Source organism: Schistocerca gregaria, chromosome 8 (assembly GCF_023897955.1).
Source record: "Schistocerca gregaria isolate iqSchGreg1 chromosome 8, iqSchGreg1.2, whole genome shotgun sequence".
Taxonomy (NCBI): Eukaryota; Metazoa; Arthropoda; class Insecta; order Orthoptera; family Acrididae; genus Schistocerca; species Schistocerca gregaria.
The window spans coordinates 135,350,686-135,377,763 of NC_064927.1; the positions used below are offsets into that span (position 1 = coordinate 135,350,686).

General features: G+C 44.7%; 1 protein-coding gene and 1 non-coding gene across 3 annotated transcripts in view; both read left to right on the plus strand.

Annotated features, from left to right (window-relative positions):
- LOC126285325 (L-dopachrome tautomerase yellow-f2-like) overlaps positions 1 to 27,078 on the plus strand; it is a 497,699-nt gene that overhangs the window by 355,363 nt on the left and 115,258 nt on the right. The gene's annotated exons all lie outside the window — the stretch shown is intronic.
- On the plus strand, positions 3,410 to 3,483 carry Trnat-ugu (transfer RNA threonine (anticodon UGU)). Its single transcript has one exon. It is a non-coding gene; the product is annotated as a tRNA-Thr (tRNA).

The window sequence follows — 27,078 nt, forward strand, 5'->3', positions numbered from 1 at the left end:
CTCTCTCTTCAGACTAAGCAACCAACCAACAGTGCAAACATCCCATAACTCCCCCACCAAAGAAATCCAAAGCTGTACACAGAAGTTTCGGTTAGGTCATGAGAGTCCTTCGATTGCAGGATCCTTCTGTTCGTCGAGTTTGTCGAGCACGGAAGTACAATCAATGAGCAGCGCTATGAATAAACTGTGCACAAACTGCGTCGCGCCATAAAGTGAAAACGCCCAGAAATGCAGTCAGGCGGAATCATCCCATTGGACCATAACGCCTGCCCCACACTGGTTACCGGACGGGGGCTATGTTTCAGCGATTTGGTTGGGAAACAGTGCGACATTCTCCATATTGCCCTGATCTCTCACCGTGGGATTTCCACATCTTTGGTGACCTAAAGAGAGACATGCCTGGACGTCGCTTTCAGTCGGACGAGAAAGTGAAGCAATGCGTGATGCTATAGGTCCGGCAGTTGCCTACCGCGTTCTAAGAGACAGTAACACATCGTCTCGTCTCCTAGTAGGATAAATGTCTTAACGCGTGTGGTGATTACTTTTGAATCGAAACATTTCATGCCCTCATTGAGCTGGGTGTTCGGTTTTCATTTGGGCAAACCATCAACTCCGTCTTCTGGCATCGAATTAGTTCGAGCCCGCAAATAGGCAACCCAGTGAACAAATTTTCAGTGCGGGCTGTAGTCACGAATTCCAGGCCAGTTCGTGTCAGCTACTTCAATTAACTGTGCGCACGTATTGACGTTTGCTGCCACGCATACGGTGCCCGCATTAAACAACTGTCATACAAGTTATAGACTACACTCCTGGAAATTGAAATAAGAACACCGTGAATTCATTGTCCCAGAAAGGGGAAACTTTATTGACACATTCCTGGGGTCAGATACATCACATGATCACACTGACAGAACCAAAGGCACATAGACACAGGCAACAGAGCATGCACAATGTCGGCACTAGTACAGTGTATATCCACCTTTCGCCGCCACGCAGGCTGCTATTCTCCCATGGAGACGATCGTAGAGATGCTGGATGTAGTCCTGTGGAACGACTTGCCATGCCATTTCCACCTGGCGCCTCAGTTGGACCAGCGTTCGTGCTGGACGTGCAGACCGCGTGAGACGACGCTTCATCCAGTCCCAAACATGCTCAATGGGGGACAGATCCGGAGATCTTGCTGGCCAGGGTAGTTGACTTACACCTTCTAGAGCACGTTGGGTGGCACGGGATAATGCGGACGTGCATTGTCCTGTTGGAACAGCAAGTTCCCTTGCCGGTCTAGGAATGGTAGAACGATGGGTTCGATGACGGTTTGGATGTACCGTGCACTATTCAGTGTCCCCTCGACGATCACCAGAGGTGTACGGCCAGTGTAGGAGATCGCTCCCCACACCATGATGCCAGGTGTTGGCCCTGTGTGCCTCGGTCGTATGCAGTCCTGATTGTGGCGCTCACCTGCACGGCGCCAAACACGCATACGACCATCATTGGCACAAAGGCAGAAGCGACTCACATCGCTGAAGACGACAAGTCTCCATTCGTCCCTACATTCACGCCTGTCGCGACACCACTGGAGGCGTGCTGCACGATGTTGGGGCGTGAGCGGAAGACGGCCTAACGGTGTGCGGGACCGTAGACAAGCTTCATGGAGACGGTTGCGAATGGTCCTCGCCGATACCCCAGGAGCAACAGTGTCCCTAATTTGCTGGGAAGTGGCGGTGCGGTCCCCTACGGCACTGTGTAGGATCCTACGGCCTTGGCGTGCATCCGTGCGTCGCTGCGGTCCGGTCCCAGGTCGACGGGCACGTGCACCTTCCGCCGACCACTGGCGACAACATCGATGTACTGTGGAGACCTCACGCCCCACGTGTTGAGCAATTCGGCGGTACGTCCAACCGGCCTCCCGCATGCCCACTATACGCCCTCGCTCAAAGTCCGTCAACTGCACATACGGTTCACGTCCACGCTGTCGCGGCATGCTACCAGTGTTAAAGACTGCGATGGAGCTCCGTATGCCACGGCAAACTGGCTGACACTGACGGCGGCGGTGCACAAATGCTGCGCAGCTAGCGCCATTCGACGGCCAACACCGCGGTTCCTGGTGTGTCCGCTGTGCCGTGCGTGTGATCATTGCTTGTACAGCCCTCTCGCAGTGTCCGGAGCAAGTATGGTGGGTCTGACACACCGGTGTCAATGTGTTCGTTTTTCCATTTCCAGGAGTGTAGGATAGATGCTGTGTTCACTGACGGGACTGTTTCCTATATTTCTTCAGTTTTCGCGCAGTTGTCCTCCGAAACGCTGGAAGTATAACCTGTATTAGCGGCGCATTCACGTTTTCATTCGATCAAAGACGCATTACACTTGTAGTTCGGAAATCTCATATTCCTGTCCGCACTAAAGGGTTTCACTGTGCTCTCTTCCTTCAGTCTACAGTAAAGTGCCTAGGAGTGAAGACAATTATGCAACGCTAGCCGCTGGCTTTGACTAGTGACGTAATGGTAAGGCATTTAAATTTTTTAAAAAAGAACGAATCTATGATGACTAACAACCCTCAACTACCGACAGTGTTGTTGATATACCTCGATGTGGACAGCTGAAAATGTGTGCCCAAACCGGGACTCGAACCTGGGATCTCCTGCTTACATGGCAGACGCTCTATCCATCTTTTTTTATCTCATTTTGTTCCCTTTCGTTCGTTACTTCTGCTCGAGGCGGACGTCGTAAGACATCCGTTTTAGTTCGTTTTTGATCGGTGAACTCAGTTTTTTTTTTTATTACAGAGGGCAGCTAACCCTCTGACCAAACACGCTGAGCTACCGAGCCGGCTAAATCTCATTTTGTTCATTATTGTTCGTGGCGGACGGCACCTGACGCCCGTTGAAGTTCGTTATTGATCCATTCACTCAGTTTTTTTATTACAGAGGGCAGCTAACCCTCTGACCGAACACGCTGAGCTACCGTGCCGGCGTATCCATCCGAGCCATCGAGGACACAGACGAATAGCGCCACTGCAGGGACATATCCCCTGCATGCTTCCCGTGTTACATTTCAGCTATCAACATCGAGGTATATCAACAGCAACTGTCGGCAGCTGAGGGTTTCTGTTAGTCATCATTTATTCCAAGGAAAAGCTGCACGGTCATCAACAGTATCTGTTCTTTCAAGAATCTGTTACTGTCTTCACAAATATAGTTAAAGGCTACCCAGCCATTGACCTTCGTCTGTGCGAATGCGCACAGGTTGCCCAAACTCTTACGGGAATCGCCAAAAGCGTGCGCGAGTTATGAGTGGATGGGCAAATGTCTATAAGGTACATTACATATGTAGAATTGCGGACAGTTGGGAATGTGAGTCTCACTGGAAGTGTGCAAGGGATATGTCCCTGCAGTCGCGCTATTCGTCTGTGTCCTCGGTGGCTCAGTTGGATAGGGCGTCTGCCATGTAAGCAGGAGATCCCGGGTTCGAGTCCCGGTCGGGGCACACCTTTTCAGCTGTCCACATCGAGGTATATCAACAACACCTGTCGTCAGCTGAGGGTTTCTGTTAGTCATCATTTATTCCAGGGAAAATCTGCACGGCCATCAACAGTATCTGTTCTTTCGAGAACAGTTACTGTCTTCACAAAAGAACGAATCTTTTAATTATCCTGATCGTAAAGATCTATTTCTACGATCAAGACAATTAAGATATATAAAAAAGTATATAAATTCGCTTTCGCCCATCGCCTGAGAATGTCAGGCGCAGTTCTCACTGACGCAATACAACGTGAGACACGACGTGTTGCGATAAAGGTCACACAGCGTGACGGTTATCCACGCGACACTAGTTTTCCGATAGAAGCAATACAAGCAACATGACACAGCACGCCGCAAAATCCTCCCACGTGGCGCGTTCCTGTAGCCTTGTCACGGACAACTTCCACATACAATGAAGTGCGGTACCTCCTAATATTGTGTCGGATCTCCTGAGTAGTGTAACAACTCGACGTAGCATAAACTTACCAATTCGTTGAAAGACCCTTGCGGAAATATCGAGCCATGCTGCCTCTGTAAAAGAAACACTGTCAGAACAGGCTTTGAAGAATCAACGATACCAATCGGTCGCCATGTCATCCTCAGCCCTTAGGCGTCACCAGATGTGGATACAGAAGGTCATATGGTTAGCACACCGCTCTCCCGGCCGTTGACAATCTTCGTAACTAGCAGATTGCCGGTCTCATCATTGACTCCGTAGAACCGATGAACATCTTCTGAATTGCGAAGTCTTGCTTTAGCGAGTTGATATAAGACCCGCTCTCCTTCACGTGTGTCAAGCTTGGCGTATAGATATGCAAAACGTGAGGATTTGGTTGCTGCTAAAGCCTGCTTTGCATCTCTTCGGGATCTTCTGTACGCATTCCATCGCTCCGGTGTTGTATCGGCAAGAAACTCATGACACGATCGTTTCTTTGTGTGTAGCGAGTCGTTGATGGTGTCGTTCCAAAGCCACGTATCTCTATAGATTCTCTGTCGTCCTAGTTGTGTTGTCCCAAGAACTTTTTTTTATGGAAAGTTTCCTCAAAATCGTATGAAAAAGCGGAATACATGTGCGATTTATGAAACAGCAGCCTTTAATTTTTTAGATCAAAAGTAAAAGTGGAATAGCTGCACCGTCTCGCAACTGTGTCTAGCACACAGCCTGGCTAAGATGGGTGCACCGATTCACTACTCGGACCTATTTACTGTCAAGAGTGTCAAAGCTTCAACACTGCATAAGACTCCGTGAACACTGCACATGTAGGCTTGAAGATGACTGCGGCATGTCCTTTTACAGTGTATTGGTAGTATTATGGGTATATAAGCGTCAGATAAAGGGATGAGAAAACACTGTCTATTCTTGTCGAATAGCACCAAGCGTTGCCAGGTTTTAACATCAGAATGCGACGTACGAGTAACTGTCAACAGCGCTATACACTCCCACCATATGAGAGGCTACACACTCGACTACAGCTCAGTCCAGGGCTTTGAGATCAAGAATTTTACACTACCACCTTATCTCCCCTTCTCGGGCTAATGCTGTAGCCTGTAACTTCTTCCGTTACCGGGATTAAAACGGGCTCAGTTCTACGTCACAACCTAAGTAAACGAAGAAAATAATGTAGACACAAAACACAATTGAATTCGTGCCCCACAAGTGTACTACAAAGTAATTATTTCTCCAATTGTTATGTGTAGGTGTGCAATGTTAGCAATGTTCCCGAAGTTTCTATAAAAATATATGTTAGTTTTACGTGGCAGTGACAATAATAGTTAAATCAAAGAGGTAATTTCACTCACCAGACAAAACAAATCACCACCAGGAGCCATCACGCTAATACGCCGTAAGATCTTCTCTTGCTTTGATAATGGCCTCATTTTGTCAAGGAGAACAATACACACTTTTCTTCAGGTATACAACTTCCAGTTGATGGTTACTCGATAACAATTAGATCCCCAGAGCTACCGGACTACGGCGTGTGAATCGCTACATTTCAGCCGCAGTTTCAATTAGTTCCACACATTTTCTATGAGATTAAGAGCGATTGATTCAGCGAGCGGACCGGTCGAGGAATGTTAGGGTGCTAGAGCGTTCGTTAAACCGTGAAAGTATGCGTGCTGCCATTTGAGCACAGCTGTTGTCATCTTGGAAGACGCAGCATATTCATCACGAATAAAGAGCAACACCTGGTCACCGAGAATATTAAAATAATCATCCTTGTTCAGATTCACCGTAACCTGAATGAATGAGCCCAAGTCATGGCAACTCCTCCAAAACATCACAGAACCACCTTCGCCCTGAACTACGACTTCCACGAATTGTAGATTAAAGAAGATTATAGAAAAACCAAATTAGCAATAAATCATTTGTTTCCTCTTTTACATTCTGCAGAATCAGGATGGATAATTAACCAGGGAACACTTGGTTGTCATCTACAACAAGAAAATAAAAGAAGTCCAATTGCTTCTGACACTGACACAAAGCCAGACTGAATGAGAATGTAATAGGAGATTCTCATATTAAGAAAATGGAAAGGAGCGATCTGTATTTCACTTAAAAGAACTTTTTATATGCAAGATTGCATATATTCTATGTACCGACTTGACAGAAAATTCTAGGAAGTTCTGGTCTTACGTTAAATTAGTGAGTGGCTCGAAACAGCATATCCAGACACTCTGGGATGATGATGGCATTGAAACGGAGGATGACACCCGTAAAGCTGAAATACTAAACACCTTTATCCAAAGCTGTTTCACAGAGGGAGACAGTTCCTTCTCTAAATCCTCGCAAAAACGAAAAAAATGGCTGACATCGAAATAAGTGTCCAAGGAATAGCAAAGCATCTGAAATCACTCAACAGAGGAAAGTTCACTGGACTGGACCGCGCGGAGGCTTTCCGGCAGTCGTTCTTCCCGCGAACCATACGCGACTGGAATAGGGAAGGGAGATAATGACAGTGGCACGTAAATTGCCCTCCGCCACACACCGTTTGGTGGCTTTCGGAGTATAAATGTTGATGTAGATTAATTAATATTTATTATTGACGATCGGTTTCAACAGTTGAAACTGTCATCTTCTGAGCATCAAAAACAATTTTTTTCTATAAATTGTGTTCTATTATGAGTTTATCACTCATGACACGTCTTCTTTATGGTGGAGAATTTACAGCACATTATACATAGGTCTGCCGAAAGTAAAACTATACACAGGCAAAAAGTACCGTTCACACAAAGTAGCACTCCACTATCTGTTATGCCCCATTATAGCCTGGGGATGCTAATCATACCTACTGATAAATATCTTTCTCAATTGATATTTCTACTAGAAGCCACTCTGGAACATTTACTATATTGTTTTCTACTTTTTCTTCATGCCATTCTCCGGCTTCGGCGCAGGATCAGTACAGTTATAAACAAATTTGCCATGGCCAAGTTAAAGGGTGGCCGGATGCCTTCCCTGTCGCCATTTCATTGAGTGCTATTTATGTGCCTAGCTTTTTTTTTAAGGCAACAGCTTAATTACGTAGCAGGCTGTGTTGTTCAAATTAACAGTTATAGTTGTTCATATTGACAATCATCTCCCTTGTTGCCGACGAAATAAGATTTGGTCTGTGAGTGGTACAACGATGCTTGTTGTTGTTGTGGTCTTCAGTCCTGAGACTGGTTTGATGCAGCTCTCCATGCTACTCTATCCTGAGCAAGCTTCTTCATCTCCCAGTACTTACTGCAACCTACATCCTTCTGAATCTGCTTAGTGTATACATCTCTTTGTCTCCCTCTACGATTTTTATCCTCCACACTGCCCTTCAATGCTAAATTTGTGATCCTCTTATGCCTAAGAACATGTCCTACCAACCGATCCCTTCTTCTAGTCAAGTTGTGCCACAAACTCCTCTTCTCCCCATTTCTATTCAATACCTCCTCATTAGTTATGTGATCTACCCATCTAATCTTCAGCATTCTTCTGTAGCACCACGTTTCCAAAGCTTCTATTCTCTTCTTGTCCAAACTATTTATCGTCCATGTTTCACTTCCATACATGGCTACACTCCATACAAATACTTTCAGAAGCGACTTCCTGACAAATGTATACTCGATGTTAACAAATTTCTATTCTTCAGAAACGCTTTCCTTGCCATTGCCAGTCTACATTTTATATCCTCTCTACTTCGACCATTATCAGTTATTTTGCTCCCCAAATAGCAATACTACTTTAAGTGTCTCATTTTCTAATCTAAATCCCTCAGCATCACCCGACTTAATTCGACTTAATTCCATTATCCTCGTTTTGCTTTTGTTCATCTGATATATCCATTCCGTTCAACTGCTCTTCCAAATCCTTTGCTGTCTCTGACAGAATTACAATGTCATCGGCAAACCTCAAAGTTTTTATTTCTTCTCCATGGATTTTAATGCCTACTCCGAATTTTTATTTTGTTTCCTTGACTGCTTGCTCAATATACAGATTGAATAACATCGGGGAGAGGCCACAACCCTGTCTCACTCCCTTCCCAACTACTGCTTCCCTTTCGTGCCCCTCGACTCTTATGACTGCCATCTGGTTTCTGCACAAATTGTAAATACCCTTTCGCTCCCTGTATTATACCCTTGCAACCTTTAGAATTTGAAAGAGAGTATTCCAGTCAACATTGTCAAAAGCTTTCTCTAAGTGTAGAAACTTAGGTTTGCCTTACCTTAATCTTTCTGCTAAGATAAGTCATAAGGTCAGTATTGCCTCACGTGTTCCAACATTTCTACGGAATCCAAATTTATCTTCCCCAAGGTCGGATTCTACCAGTTTTTCGATTCGTCTGTAAAGAATTCGCGTTAGTATTATGCAGCTGTGACTTATTTAACTGATAGTTCGGTAATTTTCACATCTGTCAACACCTGCTTTCTTTGGGATTGTAATTATTATGTTCTTGAAGTCTGAGGGTATTTCGCCTGTCTCATACATCTTGCTCACCAGATGATAGAGGTTTGTCAGGACTAGCTCTCCCAAGGCCGTCAGTAGTTCTAATGGAATGTTGTCTACTCCCGGAGCCTTGTTTCGACTCAGGTCTTTCAGTGCTCTGTCAAACTCTTCACGCAGTATCGTATCTCCCATTTTATCTTTGTCTAAATCCTCTTCCATTTCTATAATATTGTCCTCAAGTACATCGCCCTTGTATAGACCCTCTATATACTCCTTCCACCTTTCTGCTTTCCTTTCTTTGCTTAAAACTGGGTTTCCATCTGTGCTCTTGATATTCATAGAAGTGGCTCTCTTTTCTCCAAAGGTCTCTTTAATTTTCCTGTAGGCAGTTACTATCTTGCCTCTAGTGAGGTAAGCCTCTACATCCTTACATTTGTTCTCTAGCCATCCCTGCTTAGCCATTATGCGCTTACTGTCGATCTTATTTTTGAGACGTTTGTATTCCTTTTTGCCTGCTTCGTTTACTGCGTTTTTATGTTTTCTCCTTTCATCAATTAAATTCAATATTTCTTCTGTTACCCAAGGATTTCCACTAGCCCACGCCTTTTTACCTACTTGATCCTCTGCTGCCTTCACTACTTCATCCCTTAGAGCTACCCATTCTTCTTCTTCCCATTCATGTCAATTGTTCCCTTATGGTCTCCCTGAAACTCTGTGCAACCTCTGGTTTAGTCAGTTTATCCAGGTCCCATCTCCTTAAATCCCTCCTTTTTGCAGTTATTTCAGTTTTAATCTACAGTTCATAACCAATAGATTGTGGTCAGAGTCCATATCTGCCCCTGGTAATGACTTACAATTTAAAACCTGGTTCCTAAGTCTCTGTCGTACCATTATGTAACCTATCTGATACCTACTTGTATCTCCACGATTCTTCCATGTATACACCCTTCTTTTATGATTCTTGAACCAAGTATTAGCTATGATTAAGTTATGCTCTGTGCAAAATTCTACCAGACGACTTCCTCTTTCATTTCTTAACCCCAATCCATATTCACCTACTACGTATCCTTCTCTCCCTTTTCCTAGTCTCGAATTCCAGTCACCCATGACTATTAAATGTTCGTCTCTCTTCACTACCTGAATAATTTCTTTTATCTCATCATACATTTCATGCATTTCATCAATTTCTTCATCCTCTGCAGAGCTAATTGGCATGTAAACTTGTACTACTGTAGTAGGCATGGCTTCGTGTATATCTAGGCCACAATAATGCGTTCACTATGCTGTTTGTAGTAGCTTACCCGCACTCCTATTTTTTTATTCATTATTAAACCTACTCCTGCATTACCTCTAATTGATTTTGTATTGATAACCCTGTATTCACCTGAGCACAGTATCTGAAGTGTAGTAAATTTTTGTAACTGTTCACTTGTTCCAAATCTATCTTGTTTGCTTTGATTTCCGCCGGCGGGTGTGGGCGAGGGATTCTAGGCGTTTCAGTCTGGAACCGCGCGACCACTACGGTCGCAGGTTCGATTCCTGCCTCGGGCATGGATGTATGTGATGTCCTTAGGTTAGTTAGGTTTAAGTAGTTCTGAGTTCTAGGGGAGTGATGACCTCATATGCTACGTCGCATAGTGGTCAGAGCCATTTGAATCTTTCTTTTTTTGTTTTGCTTTGCTTCCACGATATCAGAAATCAATCACAGCATTAGTAACTCAGTCGCTAATCGAGCCATCTTAGAGACAGCATAAAACAAAACGAGAAACCACTCATCTACAGCAGAGGCAACGCCGCGGCAAGTTGCCAGAATTCGCCACAGCTGTTAGCTAAAAGAGAGTTCCACTTCTCAGGCGCCAAGTACAGAAAACAGCGACACTTAGCTGAAGCGCAGATATTCTGCAGAAGTCAATAAATTCAACCATCAGATGAAGATAAAGGGCAATGAGATCAGGTGACTCATGGAAGTATTACGAAGAGTTAAGTGAATACACCCAAGTGAGTCGACGAAAAGCACCATGAAAGATTTATTGCCTCTTGTGTTGAAAAATTAGACTCATTTGAAAGAAAGACTTCTCCAGGGTGCAAAGAGAGTGTCCAACAGTAAGATATGAATCATTTTCACAACTACAAACCGAAAACTACACTGTTGACAAAAATCGTGAACCACACATGGGAGGAGGAAACGAAATGAAAAGGCATGGGATACCTCTTAATATCGTGTCGAACCTCCTTTAGCCCGGCATAGTCCAGCAACTCGACGTAGAATGGACTCAACAAGTCGCTGGAATTCTACTGTAGATATACTGAGCCCTGTTACCTCTACAACCGTCCATAACTGCAAATTTTTGCCGGTGTAGGATTCTGTGCATGAACTGACCTCTCGATTATGTCCCATAGACTTTCGACGGAATTCATGTCGAGTGATCTGGATGGACAAATATTCCCTCGAAATATCCTGAATGTTCTTCAAACCAATTGACCATTGTCATCCAAGCAAATTCCATCCTCGTTTGGGAACATTAAGTCCATGAATGGCTGCAGATGGTCTCCAAGTGGCCGAACATAATCATTTCCAGTCAATTATCGGTTCAGTTGGCCCACAGGACCCATTACGTTCCTATAAACACAAACCACACCATCAAGGAGCCACCACCAGCTTGCACAGGGCTTGTGTCCATGGATTCGTGGAGACTGCTCCCCACTCGAGCCCTACCATCAGCTCTTACCAACTGAAATCGAGACTTATTTGACCAGCCATGGTTTTGCAGTCGTCTATTGTCCAACCTATACGGTCACGATTGCAGGAGAAGAGCTGCAGGAGACGTCGTTCTGTTAGCGAAGGCACTCGTGTCGATCGGCTGCTGCCATACCCCATTGACGCCAGATTTCGCCGCACTGTCCTAACGAATATGTTCGTCCTACGTCCCACATTGATTTCTATGGTTATTTGACGCCGTGTTGCTTCTCTTGTAACTCCGACAAATCTACGCAAACGCCGCTGATCTCGGTCATTTGTGAAGCCCGCCGGCCACTTGGTTGCCCATGGTGATGGGTAATGGCTGAAATGTGGTATTTTCGCCACATATTTGACACTGCGGATCCGGAATATTGAATTCCCTAACAATTTCAGAAGTGGAACGTCCCCTGCGTCTAGTTACAACTACCATTCCGCGTTCGAGATTCATTAATTCCCGTCGTGCGACCATAATCACGTCGGACACTTTCTCACATAAATCACCTGAGTACAAACGACAGCTCTACCAATGCACTGCCGTCTTATACTTTGTGTACCCGATACCACCGCCTTCCTCATATGTGCATATCACTATACCATGACTTCTCAATGTAGTTACTAAAATAACTAACTCGACTAATGGACGTAGCTCTGACTCAAATACATAGACTTCTTCGCACAGGGTCAATTAACATACGTGTTATGAATATACACTACTGGCCACTTAAATTGCTACACCAAGAAGAAATGCAGGTGATACACGCGTATTCATTGGACAAATATATTATACTAGAACTGACATGTGATTACATTTTCACACAATTTGGTTGCATAGATCCTGAGAAATCAGTACCCAGAACAACCACTACTGGCCGTAATAACGGCCTTGATACGCCTGGGCTTTGAGTCAAACAGAGCTTGAATGGCGTGTACAGTTGCTCCTGCCCATGCAGCTTCAACACGATACCACAGTTCATCAAGAGTAGTGACTGGCGTATTGTGACGAGCCAGTTACTCGGCCACCATTGACCAGACGTTTTCAATTGGTGAGAGATCTGGAGAATGTGTTGGCCAGGGCACTAGTCGAACATTTTCTGTATCCAGAAAGGCCCGTACAGGACCTGCAATATGTGGTCGTGCATTATCCTGCTGAAATGTAGGGTTTCGCAGGGATCGAATGAAGGGTAGAGCCACGGGTCGTAACACATCTGAAATGTAACGTCCACTGTTCAAAGTGCCGTCAATGCAAACAAGAGGTGACCGAGATGTGTAACCAATGGCACCCCATACGTTGTGTAGCAATTTTAATGGCAAGTAGTGTAGTTAGCGAGACTTTATTCGTATATTGGAAAATAGCTGATATTGTACATAAACAATGTTTCGGCCACAGTTGTAGTGGCCTTCGTGTCGGTTTACTATACACATATTGTCCTGCTTCTCATTCTTCTGACCCTTTGAAGAAAAAACAACTTTGCATACTGTTGTGAGCAATGGGCTTCTTCCAATTATTAGACTCTATTTACGGGCTTTTCGTCGGCTTATTTTACTGACAGTTATATTACATACCCAGAAATCTTTTATCGTAATTAGTCCTGACTTACGTCCGTAGCAGACATTATTATCGATCGATCATCATACTGCAAATAGAGTAATGTGTCTCCACTCCACCACACTCCCCACCCCCACCCACCCCCAGGAGATAGCGTGTTGATACCGTGTAACACTGCCTCTAGGTATGATATAGGTTTGAATTCGGTGAAGAAAATATGAGGGTTGCCCAGGAAGTAATGCACCGCATTTTTTTCCTTCAACAATTCTTTATTGAACATAATGAGAAATACGCAAACGAAAGAACGGTGTTTTATCTACAGACCCTATTTTTTCACGTAGTCTCCGTCCCGTTCTATGGTCTTCCTCGAGGGCGAAACAAGGGCGTGTAGGCCTTGTCAGTACCAATCCTTGTCCTGTAGGCGGAGCCAGTGCTTCACTGTGTGAATCACCTTCTCATCGTCCTCGAAATATCTCCCACGAATGGCATCCTTCAATGGCCCAAACAAGTGGATGTCCGAGGGGGCTAGGTCAGGTGTGTCAGATGTGACGGCCGTGGATGGTCTCCACGACGGCTGGAAATCGTGGAGCTCCATCGAACCGTCTTCTGATGGCCTCACCTTCCGTGTTCAGGGGCTAACGATACTTCTGTCGGCATCACATACTCCATAGACTTCGCACGAGCGTTTGTGAATATTCCCCACAGTTTCGATCCCTGCAGTGAACAATTCAATGCTTGTTGCTTGTAGCGTACATCACCTTATTATATTCTTCTTGAAGTCTAAGGATATTTCGCCTGTCTCACACATCTTGCTCACCAGATGGTACAGTTTTGTCAGGTATTGGCTCTCAGTAGTGCTAATGGAACATTGTCTACTCCCGGGTCCTTGTTTCGACTCAGGTCTTTCAGTGCTCTGTCAAACTATTCATGCAGTATCCTATCTCCCATTTCATCTTCATCTACATTCTCTTCCATTTCCATAATATTGTCCTCAAGTACATGGGCCTTGTATAGACCCTCTATATACTCCTTTCACCTTTCTCCTTTCCCTTCTTTGCTTAGAACTGGGTTTCCATCTGAGCTCTTGACATTCATACAAGTGGCTCTCTTTTCTCCAAAGGTCTCTTTAATTTTCCTGTAGGCAGTATCTATCTTACCCCTAGTGAGATAAGCCTCTAGATCCTTACATTTGTCCACTAGCCATCCCTGCTTAACCATTTTGCACTTCCTGTCTCTCTCATTTATGAGACGTTTGTATTCCTTTTTGCCTGCTTCATTTACTGCGTTTTTATGTTTTTTCCTTTCATCAATTAAATTCGATATTTCTTCTGTTACCCAAGGATTTCTACTAGCCCTCGTCATTTTATCTACTTGCTCCTCTGGTGCCTTCACTACTTCATCCCTCAGAGCTACCCATTCTTCTTCTACTGTATTTCTTTCCCCCATTTCTGTCAATTGTTCCCTTATGCTCTCCCTCAAGCTCTGAACAACCTCTGGTTCTTTCAGTTTATCCAGCTCCCACCTCCTTAAATTCCCGCCTTTTTGCAGTTTCTTCATTTTTGATCTACAGGTCATAACCAATAATTTGTGGTCAGAGCCCACATATGCCCCTGGAAATGTCTTACAATTTAAAACATGGTTCCTAAATCTCTGTCTTACCATTATATAATCTATTTGATACCTTTTAGTATCTCCGGGATTCTTCCATGTATACAACCTTCTTTTACGATTCTTGAACCAAGTGTTAGCTATGATTAAGTTATGCTCTGTGCAAAATTCTACCAGACGATTTCCTCTTTCATTTCTTAACCCCAATCCATATTCACCTACTACGTTTCCTTCTCTCCCTTTTCCTAGTCTCGAATTCCAGTCACCCATGATTATTAAATTTTCGTCTCCCTTCACTACCTGAATAATTTATTTTATCTCATCATACAGTTCATCAATTTCTTCATCATCTGTAGAGCTAGTTGGCATATAAACCTGTACTGCTGTAGTAGTCATGGGCTTCGTGTCTATCTGGGCCACAATAATGAGTTCACTATGCTGTTTGTAGTAGCTTATCCGCACTCCTATTTTTTTCATTCATTATTAAACCTACTCCTGCATTACCCCTATATGATTTCGTATTTATATCCTGTATTCACCTAACCAAACGTCTTGTTCCTCATGCCACCGAACTTCACTAATTCCCACTATATCTAACTTTAATCTATCCATTTCCCTTTTTAAATTTTCTAACCCACCTGCCCGATTAAGGGATCTGAGATTCAACGCTCCGATCCGTAGAACGCCAGTTTTTCTTTCTCCTGATAATGACGTCCTCTTAAGTAGCCCCGCCCGGAGATCCGAATGGGGGACTATTTTACGTCCGGAATATTTTACCCAAGAGGACGTCATCATCATTTTACCATACAGTAAAGGTGCATGCCCTTGGGAAAAATTACGGCTGTATTTTCCCCTTGCTTTCAGCCGTTCGCGTTCGCAGTACCAGCACAGCAAGGCCGTTTTGGTTTGTGTTACAAGTCCAGATCAGTCAATTATCCAGATTGTTGCCCCTGCAACTATTGAAAAGGCTGCTTACCCTATTCAGGGACCACACGTTTGTCTAGCCTCTCAACAGATACCCCTCCGTTGTGGTTGCACCTATGGTACAGCCATCAGTATCGCTGAGGCACGAAAGCCTCCCCACCAACGGCAAGGTCCATGGTTAATGGGGGGAGGGGGGGGGGTGCATTTCAGGATGTTCAAATAATACATATGTAACGTTTCGTTTTCGTAGCATTGTTTTCGGCTGAGAAAAAAATTTGGTGCATTACTTTCTGGGCAACCCACGTAGTTCAGAAGTTTCACCGGGTAGGCTATACCCAGCTAAAGCCACTAGTTGATGACTAGATCCTGCACAACTACCAACTTGCGGGTTTGTTGATTACTACATTTCGTCTAACACTCGAAATAGTGTGGAACAGTTTCTGTAATTTAAAGAGAGAGGTTTTGTGGCAGTTATTTTAGCATTTTTTTCTTGGCAGTTGTGCTGTGACTTGTGAGGTAGTATTATTTTCGGAGACAGAATTTAGTTTTTCATCAATGTGCTTCTACTTAGGGGCTTTCCCGATTGTCAAAAACTTGGCTACTAGGGTTAGATCGAAAGGTTTTGAGTCTATTAATGTCGAGGCAAATCAGTGATTGAACAGAGAGGGTAGTTACCAGCTCGTCGAAATCACAAGAAAATAATTCATTCTCTCCCTAGTTCTGTTGTTTGGCTGCCGGGCAGCTGAAGACAGCGATAATCTGCCGATCTGAGGTATAGCTAAATCCGTTTAACTTTGCCCTCAACTTGATCTACCAGTCTTTTGTTCTCGATGCTTTTAGATTTTGTTACTTGCATTTTTCTTTCCGAAGTATTGTTTCCCTAGTTGAGTAGACAAAGGAAAACGTATTAAACTTTTGGGACATTGTGTTACCGCTCTAAAAAAATTGCAAGTTAATATTCAAATTATGGGCAACCCTTTCTAGTGCAATCTGGGCTTAGAGATAAACGTAACCAGAAGCACTGTACACCAGTGAATCCTCTCTGTGGAGGGTAAAGAAATGCAGCCAAGCGCCGTGCACTCTCTGGAAACGAGTCAACAGGTTTCCCGTAACTGAAAGGAACTTGGCTACTTTCACCAATTCGCTACCACCTGCAATGAAGCAGCATCGTGCTGTTTTGATATGTGGAATACAGCATCCGAAAGGACTATAATGGTCTGTCACTTTACAGACTTCATTGGTTGCTGTGACTGCCGGTTCATTGCCCGTAATTATCACGCTCCTCGGTGCCCAGCAGAATATCACAATCTATCGTCAATGTTGTAGACGACGGAGTGTTTCTGGATGGACTGAAGAGGTTTCTTTGCTGGTTAGTCGTATTATATGGCTTGTACGAGTAATAATTTGAGTGAATCGGAGCAGATGAATTCCGTGGGCCGTATGCACCTCATTAGCTATGTACCTCTGGCTGGTTTGTAGCTCTGGCTGGTTTGTAGCTCCTGATCATAAATTGCACTTGCTCGGAGAGTCAGCCTGAAGAACTAAGGAGCAGCAACGATCTCCTTCTTGCTTAAATGAATCACTGAAATTGAGTGTGTTACTACTGGATACCACAAATGAGTGCGGCGCCTTTGGAAACACAAACGGCTCGGAAATATCCATGCACCTACCCAGCGACACTTCAAAGCAACTGAGTGCAAATCTGCGGCTACGCGACCGAACCGGCATTCATTTACACGAAAGGAGTGCCGCTCGACAAGCACACGGGTACTGCCGCATGGCTTGCGTCACGACATCCGCCGCATTGAAATCTCGCCATTAGCGATGTTTGGCGCGCACATTTACTCGGCAACAGTTAATAGTGGACTAGAGTTATCAACACCATTAAAATCTGTCTAAATAAGGGGCACCGAGCCAGGTGGAGCAGTGGTTAGCAAGATCTATTCACATTCCGGAGGACGACGGTTCAAACCCAAGTCCGGCCATCCTAATTTACGTTTTCCGTGACTTAATAAATCGCTTCAGGCAAATGCCGGGATGATTTCTATTCTAAAGGCATGGCCGATTTCGTTCCACATCATTTCGTAATTCGAGCTTGCTGTCCGTCACTAATGACGTAGTTGTCGACGGCGCGTTAAACACCAATCTCCTCCTTCTCCTCCATCGCTCTGACGCGCATGACCGGGATAAACTTATATCCAGTCCAAAGTCCATAATTAAAGGCCCACAGCTATCTAACTACTTCCATAAAGATTCCGCGATAAATCAACAGAACTAGAAAATGTACACCACCAACAGTTCACACTCTTCCTACTCTCTTGGCATCTTCCATTGATAATATCCAACAACACAAATGCGGATTACAGTTTACATTAATACCACATTCAATTTTCCACGGAAACAAATGGAATTTAATGTCTGTAACCTGAATATTGCCTAGTCCGCTTCCTCATTGAGCACCACCTCCAACTAGTTACTGGATCCACGGCCTACTATACGGCCTCTGCGTAGCAACCATGTGCGCACTTCCAAAACCGCTGCGGTAGCCTGGAAACCCGGGAAGTGCTCTGCAGTATTAGACATCCATACATGCCACCACACTTGCAAACTATTGAAAGTTGTGTATGGGCGAAACAACTTTACTGATGACTGAGAATCAGCCACTCCAGACTTTATATAAGGAACACAACACAACACAACACTTGGAAAAAAAAACCTCCAACCCACCTCCCCCCTCCTCCCACTCGTCCCTCTCCCCTACCTCTACCCCTACAAAGTAGTGACATGCTCGAACATGGTTTCCAGCAGTCTGAAGGCAAATACGTATGATGGCGTAAGTATACGCGTGCTCCCACACAATGAATGACAATGAGTCATATGGCGAGCACATAAATAACATTCCACTTACATAAAAACAGTTGCTTCGTCTACAGTATATACACTCCTGGAAATGGAAAAAAGAACACATTGACACCGGTGTGTCAGACCCACCATACTTGCTCCGGACACTGCGAGAGGGCTGTACAAGCAATGATCACACGCACGGAACAGCGGACACACCAGGAACCGCGGTGTTGGCCGTCGAATGGCGCTAGCTGCGCAGCATTTGTGCACCGCCGCCGTCAGTGTCAGCCAGTTTGCCGTAGCATACGGAGCTCCATCGCAGTCTTTAACACTGGTAGCATGCCGCGACAGCGTGGACGTGAACCGTATGTGCAGTTGACGGACTTTGAGCGAGGGCGTATAGTGGGCATGCGGGAGGCCGGGTGGACGTACCGCCGAATTGCTCAACACGTGGGGCATGAGGTCTCCACAGTACATCGATGTTGTCGCCAGTGGTCGGCGGAAGGTGCACGTGCCCGTCGACCTGGGACCGGACCGCAGCGACGCACGGATGCACGCCAAGACCGTAGGATCCTACGCAGTGCCGTAGGGGACCGCACCGCCACTTCCCAGCAAATTAGGGACACTGTTGCTCCTGGGATATCGGCGAGGACCATTCGCAACCGTCTCCATGCAGCTGGGCTACGGTCCCGCACACCGTTAGGCCGTCTTCCGCTCACGCCCCAACATCGTGCAGCCCGCCTCCAGTAGTGTCGCGACAGGTGTGAATGGAGGGACGAATGGAGACGTGTCGTCTTCAGCAATGAGAGCCGCTTCTACCTTGGTGCCAATGATGGTCGTATGCGTGTTTGGCGCCATGCAGGTGAGCGTCACAATCAGGACTGCATACGACCGAGGCACACAGGGCCAACACCCGGCATCATGGTGTGGGGAGCGATCTCCTACACTGGCCGTACACCTCTGGTGATCGTCGAGGGGACACTGAATAGTGCACGGTACATCCAAACCGTCATCGAACCCATCGTTCTACCATTCCTAGACCGGCATGGGAACTTGCTTTTCCAACAGGACAATGCACGTCCGCACGTATCCCGTGCCACCCAACGTGCTCTAGAAGGTGTAAGTCAACTACCCTGGCCAGCAAGATCTCCGGATCTGTCCCCCATCGAGCATGTTTGGGACTGGATGAAGCGTCGTCTCACGCGGTCTGCACGTCCAGCACGAACGCTGGTCCAACTGAGGCGCCAGGTGGAAATGGCAAGGCAAGCCGTTCCACAGGACTACATCCAGTATCTCTACGATCGTCTCCATGGGAGAATAGCAGCCTGCATTGCTGCGAAAGGTGGATATACACTGTACTAGTGCCGACATTGTGCATGCTCTGTTGCCTGTGTCTATGTGCCTGTGGTTCTGTCAGTCTGATCATGTGATGTATCTGACCCCAGGAATGTGTCAATAAAGTTTCCTCTTCCTGGGACAATGAATTCACGGTGTTCTTATTTCAATTTCCAGGAGTCTATATAAAAGTTCGTGTAGCCACCGTGGTGGGTGGACTACAACAGTCTGTTGTAATTTGTTCAGGCTACTGGAAACCATGGTACTGCGTGTCACGTCTTAACTGTGTGTAGTTATCCTTTGCTTCCCTTTATGCTTGAAAATGGGAGAATGTCGAAATTACAATTGCAAGTAGACTGAATATATTACAAAGTAACATAATGGCTGTGGATCCAGTCCCATCAAAATTTTGAAGAATCGTTGGTTAAATCTCCCTATTTTTTCCAGAAGTCTGGAAGTAATTCTGGCCCTCTTGAGCATCCAGTGTGGCAGACGGCTCAACCACTACGCAAGACTGTTTTCTGGCATATAGTACTACGCTATAGGCTTTAAATGATGAAGGAAACAATGCAATTTTAACTTTGATTGCCCCTACAAAAACTTGTACCAACCGTCTGCCTACTTACCGTTCATCGTTGTTGCTGTCTGTACTGTCACATTTTGTGAATGTCAACAGTCGGACTGTAAGCCGCTGATCTGTATACGGGTAGTTGTTCATTGATACTACTGGAAATTGGAAGAACACAATGAAAATCTTAGACACACGTTAAATAACACCAATGTGCGTCATATTATCATTTACAATTTGATATGAACTAGCTCCCCATGACTGTTCGGGGAACATGTGCTCAACCAGATAACCTAGAAACGACTCTCACTGTCGACTCCCGCATATCAGATTAGTACTGTATCAACATTTGATGCCGAATAATATCTGATGTATGTGCAGTTGAGTAACGGACAGCTATCACACTGCTGTCTTCGTTGCCTATATCCGACGCATAATGTTACTTCTGTCACCGTTGGCACAAGGCTGAACTTGATTTTTAGTAAGCTTACCAACCACTTGCTATTCAAATTGCGTATTTATTAAACAAATTTCTGTGGACAATATTCATGGGCAAAACCAGTCTCAGGGTATATTTCATCTGAGATGGAAAGCAAAAAACTGTTACGGCTTGAAAGAAGCCTAGTTCCTATTAAATTCTGCAGCGGAAGGTCGTTAGGATTAATCATAGTATCATATGCATACGGAACCAGTTTGTCCTCGTGCTGACAGTGAAGTGCGACCTTAAAATGGTCCAGACATTCCGGGCGACACGTACCTAACTGTAACAAACACTCCGACGTAATTTCCATTCACACTTAGAGCGAGCGATTTCCAGTTCCGGAACCTGTTTACATAACCCTGACCGCTGTCCGCAATCTCGGGGATTTACGCTGGCTGTCCCTGGTTGAAGCCAACGACCGACCTTGCTCAATTGGCATCAGATTACAGCACCTACATCTACATCTACATTTGCACTTCACTAGCCACCTTACGATGTTTGGCGGAGGGTACTTCCATCTTTCCCCCCGTACCCTGTCCCATTCACGGATCATCCACGGGAAGGACAACAATCGCTAAGCCTCCATTATGAACTGCAGTTTCGGTCATTATCTCTTAGTGGTCATTATGTGAGACGTGTGTGGCTGAAAGTAACACATTGCTCGACTCTTATAACAACTCTCAACTTCAAGGAAATTACGATGTATTTATTTCATTTACTGATAGTTCGAAGAAGTGTGTAATGACGAGTTCGATTAGGAATATTGGTTTCCAGCAGATTACTGAAAGACTTACTTATCTAATACACTTTCGAATACACTCAGTTTAGCAACACAAACCTAGGTTAACACTAGGTGCTTCTTTCGCAATCGAGGCGGGTTTTTAGTTTCTTTTACTATATTAACCAACGATTGCTGACGCGCTGCGATGTTGAAGGTTCTTAAAGATGGACTTGTTACCTTGTAGGGCAACAAATCAGAAAATTGACTGCACATCATTGACGTCAGAAATGACCGTAAAAAGCAAGCACTAATGTCACAAAAGAAGAAAAAAATACAGTGGTATAAAAACTAGCACATCTAAATAAGAAAATACCAAAAGAGTGTGATGATGTCAACAGAACTGTGTTGGAAGAGGACATGCCTTATTGTGAGACATGTATCATGGCAAAGCAAGAACGGAAACTATTCAACACTGTATCGCAGCCGGCAGTCCAGGTGCTTCAGTCCGGAACCGCGCTGCTGCTACAGGCGCAGGTTCGAATTCTGCCTCGGACATGGATTTGTGTGATTTCCTTAGGTTAGTTAGGTTTAAGTAGTTCTAAGTTCTAGGGGACTGATGACCTCAGATGTGAAGTTCCATGATGTTTAGAGCCATTTGAACCATTTTTTTGAATTGTACAGAGCAATGAAACCTCTTGAGATTGTTCACACTAGTGTACGTGATGAGATAATCCCCCAACCTATCTCAATGAAGAACAATTTTTAACGTGTCTTGATGACTATACACATTTCTTCAGGTTTATCTTCTGCACACAAAAGATGGAACAAAAGCCTGGAAAATTTTCTGACGCAAATAATGTTGAGTCTACTCATCAACATGAAGACAAAACAGAGTAAATCAAAGGAGTAAGAAGAAAAATACCTGCAGAAAACCAAATTTTTGAAGAAAAAGAAGAAAGAAGATCTGTAAGAAGAAAGAAGAGAACAACCAGAAGAAGTAATAAGAAAAACCCAGAAAAAGATGAAAGAATGTATCAGAAAACAAGACGTCAAATACATTTGCGAAAGAAAATTATGATTATGTCATGCTCACGTACAAGGAATGCGTTGAAGGTGAAGACAAGGAAAATTGGATAAAGACTATAAAAGAAAGAGAAATAATCATTGAAGAAAAGTGAAACACGGACCCTGGTGGATAGAGAAATTGCTCATAGAAAAGAAATAACTATAAGAAAATGGATTTTCAAGGGAAAGTATCATGTAAAGTACAAAGTTAGGCTGGTTACCAGAGGATATCAACAAGATCAAGCAAATAATTTTAGTTCTGTTGTACAAACTTATTCCCTAGGATTCTTATTTGCACCAGTTGTGCAAGAAGATTTGATAATTACGACATTTGGTGTCGTAATTCTTAATGGTGATCTAAAACAAAATTTTCACAGAAGTTCCAGAGGGATGCAAGGCACCTGGGAAAATATGCCCACTCAAAATGGCACTGTATGGTTTGAAACAAGCTCCTTTGCAATGGAATCAGAAATTGAACGAGTTTCTTAAGAACGAAAGCTTCATCCAACTGAAATCTGTCCATTGGTTTTACATATCAGAAAGGGACAAAAAATTTTATCTTGCTACAAATGTTGAAGTTGGGAACCCATTTGGAGAAGACATCTGTCAAATGAAAAATCTATTTCAAAAACTGAAGAACAATATTGATATTACAGTTTATGAAGAACCAATTGGACTTGAAATCAAAATAACGAAAGAAAATGTTTATATTCACCAAGATCAATACGCTAAAGAAGTGGTGAAAAGATACAGAATGGAAAAATTAACAACTCCAATCTCACCACAAGAAGAAACTGAAGAAATAAGTGCAGCAAAGTCAAACGTTCCATATCGTGAAACGACAGGAAATTTGTTCTATTTAGCACGAAAAACTACGCAGGATTTAGCATATTCAGTGAACTATTTAAGCAGAGCAATGAGTTACCCAAATCTCTTAGACATACAAAATCTGAAGAGAACTTTAAGATACGTGAATTCAACGACGTGGAGTGTAATATTATGCGCATCAGAAGAACAAGAAAAAGAAATAGTGGCTTACTGTGATGCAAATTTCGCAGGCGACACGAAAGATAGAAAAAGTAGTACAGGATGTATACTTTTGTACAATATGCTCAAATCACTTGGTTCTGCAAGAAAAAGTGTGTTGTTGAACAATCCACAGAATACATATCTGCAGCTCAGTATTATCAAAAGAAGTTTTGAAGAATTTCATGGAAGAATTGTTGAATACTAATATACACTCCTGGAAATTGAAATAAGAACACCGTGAATTCATTGTCCCAGGAAGAGGAAACTTTATTGACACATTCCTGGGGTCAGATACATCACATGATCACACTGACAGAACCACAGGCACATAGACACAGGCAACAGAGCATGCATTCCTAGACCGGCAAGGGAACTTGCTGTTCCAACAGGACAATGCACGTCCGCATGTATCCCGTGCCACCCAACGTGCTCTAGAAGGTGTAAGTCAAGTACCCTGGCCAGCAAGATCTCCGGATCTGTCCCCCATTCAGCATGTTTGGGACTGGATGAAGCGTCGTCTCACGCGGTCTGCACGTCCAGCACGAACGCTGCTCCAACTGAGGCGCCAGGTGGAAATGGCATGGCAAGCCGTTCCACAGGGCTACATCCAGCATCTCTACGGTCGTCTCCATGGGAGACTAGCAGCCTGCATTGCTGCGAAAGGTGTATGTATATACACTGTACTAGTGCCGACATTGTGCATGCTCTGTTGCCTGTGTCTATGTGCCTGTGGTTCTGTCAGTGTGATCATGTGATTTATCTGACCCCAGTAATGTGTCAATAAAGTTTCCCCTTCCTGGGACAATGAATTCACTGTGTTCTTATTTCAATTTCCAGGAGTGTAATAATGGATGGAGACTCTCGTGGTCTTGTGTACGCTCTTAAAATACAAATAGAAGGCAATCCCCATAATTTTCCTAGTTATCTAGACACACTGTATAGAGCGATGCAGTCTATTTATCAGCGCTTGCAGCTTCTCCCGTTTCTGCGATGCTATGCCAATTACAGCGACTTTTGACTCTGCTAAAGCAACCGTTACTAGCTTTAAAGTTTCATCTTCGGTCGCCTTCCCAACTTGTGCTTTCAATCCATCAATAAGCTCATCGAGAGCACTCCATGTTGTTATCAACAGGACTATTTTTTACTCTTACTTATCACATTCAAAAATGAGCATTTGTCACACTTTAGAAATTTTTTTCTTTGCCTTTTATAATGATCGTTCTGACTGTTGATTCCGGTAGAAGTTCTTTGCCAGTTCACAAATTTTAATTTTTGCATCGAAGTCTTTCATAATATTAAGTTGCGAAGGTCATGATTTTGTTTCTTTGTTTGATGGAAATGAATCAGTTCTGTTTCGTTTCGACGACATAGAATCTATCAATCAACCCAGCTTCGTAGATAAAACGATTTCGCACGAAACACGTCAGAATCTGTCGTAAGGCGAACACAGTATCGGCGAAATGGGGGAATAGCTGTTCACGATGTTTAAATAAATTAAAATTTAAAAAAAACGAAACGAAACTCGTAACTACGTAGCTCCGGATTTGCGCATAACCAGGTACGTTAATCGGGGTGTCATTGTACTCCGCCCTGCGCCACAAGACATTGATCGTTTCGCACTGGAACTTCAAAGCGTACAACACGCGGCGCAGATGTTCATGTCAGATTAGCGGCTACATCTGAACACCGCCCACAAGCACGTCGTCTTAACCAAACTCGACTCGAGCTACAGAGTGCTGATTAACAGCCACGCTCAGTCGCTCGCTTTCAGTTACAACAGTCATACACTACCCCAAGCATTGTCAATGGACAGCGGTTACTTTGAAATTTTGGCCTGGGCTAAGAAGAATCGATGGAACAAGTGTTTTAGAAGCTAATTTTTCGTGAATAAATTACAGTTTCCTAAAAATTTTCTAATGAGACTTAGCCTTGTGTCTGATTACAGTTAGTTTTATGTGGTCATTTCACTTTAGCTCGTTTCGTATATCTTCAGTCCTCCGCAGATCTTGCTTCATTTCGCTGTAATCTTCTGACGCTATAACAACGACTCGGCGGGATCTAATCGCCATCGAGTGGTGTCAGCCGGATGCGGCATAGCTGAGGAAACTTATGGACTCTGTCCTTCTCCGATTTGAGACCATAAATGAGGCTGAAGCTGGTGCTACACCATATTAGGGTGACGTCCCCTAAGGGTCACTAATCTTATCTCCAGTGTGATAGATGCAAGAAGGAAATGCAAAAATAATCAGTAGAAGAAAGGACTATAGTAATACGACACCAATAAATGTTTTTCATCGCCCTTTTATTACGAAATTTATGCCACAAAAAACAAAAATTGGCTCTGAGACCATTTTCAGTGTCTCCAGACCACCAAGTAAAAAAATCCTACAAAAGACTCGAATGCACACTATCCAGAAAATGATATGATGCTTTCATTCTCATGGTGGACCAACACGCTACAAAGGAGGTGATCATAGTGATGAATTCTTCTCGGGTTATCAGCCGAGTGTTGGCGTCGTCTTGTCGCAACGTTTCATCGAGTTTCGTACCCATCGTCTTCTGGCGAAGTGTCGGGATGCTGCTGCTGCTACTCCTAATATGACTTCCTCACTGTGAGGATGTTGGCCTTTACTCCCCTGGGAATCTTGTAGGATCTTCTGCCTATACTTGTTGGATTGAATCTGGACTGGCAAGGAGTGCCGGTGGCCTATTTCTTGTTCTTGTCGATATGACGACTTTTCTTCTTCTTCTTGCTGGTTGCAGAGGGCTCTGCCTCGGTTGGGGTCCCGTGCATACGGACTCCCTCTTTATCATACTCTCCGTTGACCAGAGAGATGATGATGCAGCGCATTTGCAGCTCTGTGAATATGGGGTAGGAATCAATCAAGTTGAATTCCTCCCTAGTGAGACCTATAAGGCCTTCTGGATACCCAAGTGGGTGATGTGGGAGTGGAGGTTTAGGATGGTTGGGTGGAACGAAGGGATAAGGGTTGTCGTGGTGGGGGTATGTGCCATCGCGAAGCGACCCAGCGATCTTCTTCGTTACAGCGCTTGCGCTGTACATACCTGGGAGCGGGAGGAATGGAGCTTCTTCCCACTCTTCTTCTTGCGCTGCTACTTCGGTGACCTCCTTGTGCTGTGTCGCCTCCCCTTCGGCAGGCTCGTCGGTCTGCGTGGCCACCGTCGCGAACTCCCTCTCACGTGAAGGAGTCGTCTGGGTGGCGGTGTCTTCGGTTGTGGCGGGAACTTCTTTGGCTGAGCGAAGCTCCTGCGTCAGCACAGCAATCTGACGCCGAGCCTCGCCCAGATCCGCCAGCATGGCCGCCCTCTCTTCCGCCATGGCAGATTTGAAGGCGGACATGGCTTCTTGTACGGCGTCGTTAAGGCGCCTGGTGACGACGTCTTCCGTGCAAGTGACCACCTCTTCGTGTGTGGTGGTCACTTGCTTCTGCGTCATCTTCTCCGGCCCGCGCCAATTTCTCCTGTAGGCGCAGGAACGAGCGTTGGCCGCATGTGCGCCGCCGCAGTTGGCGCAGGTACAGGGGGCGTCCTACTTTTTGCAGTCGCGTGTGTCGTGTGCTTGCGCGCACTTCAAGCACGCAACTGCTCCGCTGCAGTGCTTGGCGACGTGGCCAAGCTTTTGGCAACGAAAGCACTGCGCTGCAGTCTTCCTCTTCTTCTTGCCGGGTGTCCCTGCTAGCGTGAGCAGCAACTCCGCCAACGCAGCAGCTTTGCGTCCCCTTCCGCGTCCCGACATCACGAGTGGCAACAGCGACAATCAGCT